This window comes from Hemitrygon akajei, chromosome 24 (genome assembly GCF_048418815.1).
Source record: "Hemitrygon akajei chromosome 24, sHemAka1.3, whole genome shotgun sequence".
NCBI classification, from domain to species: Eukaryota; Metazoa; Chordata; class Chondrichthyes; order Myliobatiformes; family Dasyatidae; genus Hemitrygon; species Hemitrygon akajei.
This window is the reverse complement of record NC_133147.1, coordinates 42183853-42187925: the sequence shown is the minus strand read 5'-3', so window position 1 is coordinate 42187925 and position 4073 is coordinate 42183853. Positions and strand designations below refer to the sequence as shown.

The 4073-nt window shown below is 50.7% G+C and overlaps 1 long non-coding RNA gene across 1 annotated transcript; it reads right to left on the bottom strand.

Annotated features, from left to right (window-relative positions):
• Positions 1-435: 435 nt before the first annotated feature.
• On the bottom strand, positions 436-4073 carry LOC140715608 (uncharacterized). The gene is made up of 4 exons (XR_012096174.1): positions 4051-4073; positions 3766-3909; positions 1177-1269; positions 436-739 (listed from the first exon to the last, which is right to left on the bottom strand). It is a non-coding gene; the product is annotated as an uncharacterized lncRNA (long non-coding RNA).

Below are 4073 nucleotides of genomic sequence, written 5' to 3'. Positions count from 1 at the left end.
AAATGCTGAAAATCCAAATCCACACAAGATGCTGGAGGAACTCAGCAGGCCAGGCAGCATTTATGAAAAAGAGTACAGTCGACATTTCAGGCTGAATATGTAACATTGGATCATTTTTCTCAAATAAATGAACAAGTATAATGTTCTTTGAGTTTTTATTTAATTGGGTTCTCTATCTAGTTTTAGGACTTACATGAAGATCTATTCACAGTTTATGTCATACTTATGCCAAAACAGAGAAAATTCTACAGGGTTCTCAATCTTTCTAGCACCACTGTAGGTGAGGTGAGGGAGGGGAAGGGTGAAGGGAGAACAAAGGGGAGAAGGAAGGGGAGGGCAAAGGGAGGACGAAAGGAAGAAGGGGGAGCATGAAGGTGAGGGCTAGGGCAAAGGAACATAGTGTGCAAGCAGGAACTGTACAGTATGGGTTTGCAATGGACGTGTACAATCATTGTGTTTTATTTCTACACGGGTGGAGGGCGGTGGGGAGAGAGACATTGAACACACAGACGTAAGGGGTGTGGGGGAACGGAAGATCAGTGGCAGGGCTCCCACCGTCCATCTCAGGTGGATGTCTCCTGGAGTCCTGGGGAACAAGTCCCCATTGCCCACCTCGTCAGTCTCAATCATTGTCAGTCCCCTCCTTATCTCCTCAGTCAGAATCGTTGGCCCCACCGCCCATCTCATCTGACACCTGCTGGTTCTGAATCTGCTGCTGTTTCCGGTAGAGTTCGGCAACCTGTCGGGGAGGAGAGAGGGATGGGGGTGAGAGGGAGGAGAGGCGTCAGTGTGGGTGGAAAAGCATCGCGGAAAGATAAGGGGGAGAGGACGGTACGGGGGAGTAGGAGGGGTGGGGAAAGATGGTGAAGTATGTCAAGAAAAGGGGAGGGTAGGAATGTGGAAGAGAGAGAGAGAAGGGTGGGGATGGAAGGGAAATGACGGAGAGAAGGGTAGAGACGGAGTGAGAGGAGTTGGGAGTTACGGAGAAACGGGGAGTGACAGTGAAGTGGTGGGGACAGGGGGGAAGGGAGGAGGGGAGAGTGGGGGAGGGGAGAGTTGGAGACCAGGAGAGTCCACAGACACGTGAGAGAGGAGACAGTGTAATTTTGTGGAGAGGGAGGAGCACCAGAGAGAGAGATCTCAGCCCCAGCTCCGTATCTCCCACCCCTCACCTACCTGGCTGCTGGTGGTCGCCTCCTCTGATTTTTTGTCCTCCCTAATCCTCAGGAAGCGAGGAAATCGCAGTGAAATGCCTTTCTCCTCATCCACCTGTGGGAGAAAAGTACAACTCAAATTGGAGCAGTCCCACACCTTCACCACCAGTCCTGTCCCTCACCTACATGTGGGATGAGGACGGAACACAGGTTCGAGCAGTCCCACGGCTAATCCCAGCACGTGTTGATGCCTTCCTACCCAGGACCCTCTCCATCTCAGATTATGTTCATCACACCCTCCCTCCATTGCTGAGAATTCCTCCCTTACACTCTCTATCTTTCTCCCTCCCTCCTCGATGCTCTCTCCATCTCCTGGACAACCTCTATCACTTGCTCCCTCCTTCCCCTAGACTGTCTCCTTCCTTCTTTCTTACCCTCTCTACTCTTTCTATCCATCTCCCGTACTGCGAGACTCTCTCTTCCCTTCCCTACACTCTATTCCTCTCCCGCCCCTAATCTCTCTAGCCATTTCTCCCTCCCTCCTCCATCTCTCACTCCTTCCCTCCTCTAGACTATTCCTCTCCCTTCCTACTCTGGGTTCTCCTCCAGACACAACTCTGCACCAACAACACATGCGCTATATGACAGGGGTTGCTCACCATTTCAGACTTCAAAGGAAATACAGCAATGCAACCAAAATCACTGCCTCTCTCCTGGACGAGCTAAATCTTCTTAATGCTAATTTTGAAGTTGTTAACAGTGAATCCCTGCGAACAGCCGCCAACACAACCTGCACCGTGGTCATCTTAAAGGCTTAAGTTCATAGGCCAACAACCAGAAGACAGCGCGAGTACACGAACTGTGTGCGGCACAGATGGTTGGTGTGTTTACGGACATTTTTATTCTTTCCTCTCCCGGTGTGTAGTGCCTTCCTGCTTCAAAACATCCAACATTTTCACTGTACTAAGGTTGCATGTCTGAACACCTGGCATCCTGCTTTGAGAGGCTGGTCAAGGACTTCATCTGCAGCTTGCTGCCACCCACAATTCGCCAAACCTATCAACAGACGATGCCATAGTCACAGCACTACACACCATCTTCACTCACCTGGAGAAGAGGGATGCTGTTCTTAGATTACAGTTCAGCATTCAACACCGTAATTCTCCCCAGGGTCAGCAAGAAGCTCGAGACACCTCAGCCTGCACCCCACTTTGTGCAGCTGGATCCTGGACTTCCTGTCAGATCACCAGTAAGTGGCACGGATGGGCACCCTCACCTCGGCACCTGTACACAGGAGCCCTCTCCTCTACTCCCTACACACCCACGCCTGTGTTGCAATGCACAGCTCCAAACTGCTGATCAAATCTGCATTATTTCCAACAATAATGAAACAGCTTACGGAGTCAACGCCCTGACAACTGGTGCCAAGAAAACCTCACCTTCAATGTCCAAAATACAAACGAGCTGATCGTGGATTACAGGAGGAACGGGGACAGTCTAGCTAGTCCCTATTAACATCAATGGAAGTTCCTCGGTATACAAATTACCGAGGAACTCACCTGGACTGTACACACCTGGTGTACATGGACTGTGGTGAAAAAAGCACAACAGCGTCTCTTTCACCTCAGACGGCTGAAGAAGTCTGGCATGAGTCCCCTGATCCTCCGGTCTTTCTATGGGGACAAAATTGAGAGCACCCTGACTGGCTGTGTTATTGCCTGGTACAGGAATTGTACTACCCTCAGACAGCCCAGCGTGTGAACTCTCCTACATTCAGGACTCTTACATAAAAAGGGCTGGAGGATCATCAGGGACTGCAGCCAACCCGACCACAAACTGTTCCAGCTGCTTCCGTCTGGCAAACGGTGCCACAGCGTTAAGACACCGACCGGGACAGCTTCTTCCAGCAGACCATCAGAATTATCTGTACATATCGATCTGACTGTACATACATAGAAATACAGAAAACCTACAGCACAATACAGGCCCTACTGTGCCGAACAAGTACTTACTTTAGAAATTATCTACGGTTACCCATAGCCCTCTATTTTTCTAAGCTCCATGTACCTATCCAGGAGTCTCTGACTTGCACAATAATTATGTGTACAATCTCAGTGTTAGGGCAATATCCTCCCATACTTCCCTTTCTTATTGCTTGTACATTGCGACAGAGATACAAAATAAAGAGTTTTACTCCCTCATGTTGTGAGATGGATGTAAGAAATAAAAATTCTAATTCTAGACACTCTCTATCGCCCCCAGAAACTCTGTCCCTTCCTCCCCGAGAATCTATCCCTCTCCCCCACCATTGCACCTTGACTCTCTATCCTTCCCTGGACTATCACCCTCTCCCCTCCCTCCCCTAGACTCTCTCTATCCTTCTCTCACTGAAACCCTCTATCCATCTCTCACTCTATTTCCACTACACTCTCAATGCTTCTCTTCTGCCACCCCCCCCTCAGATTCTCTACCCCTCACTCCCTACCCCCACCGGAGTCTACATTCCTCTCCCCCTCCCCTGGACTCTCTCTGTCCCCTAGACACTCTCACTGTCTCTGCCTATCCCCCTCTCTCCATCCTCACCCCCACCCTCAATCACCCGATGTCTCACCATCCCCAGGGCTGCTCGGTAGACAGGAGAGATCGACAGATCCGCACACTTCACTTCCCACAACTGCACTGGATCAAACCAGTCATCGGGCTCCACGGATGCGTCCCATCGGTAATAGGGCCGTGGCGTTTCGATCACGTGGTCCTGAAGGAGAGGGGAAGAGGGCATGAGTGGATGGAAGGATGGCAAGGGAGCTCCAAACTGAGCACCAGATGAGACGGTCCACTGTGGGAGGGGCACATTTCCCCCCACCCCACATGAGGGTGGGAAGAGTCCCATACCTACCCTGAAAAACTTGGCGTGTTGTT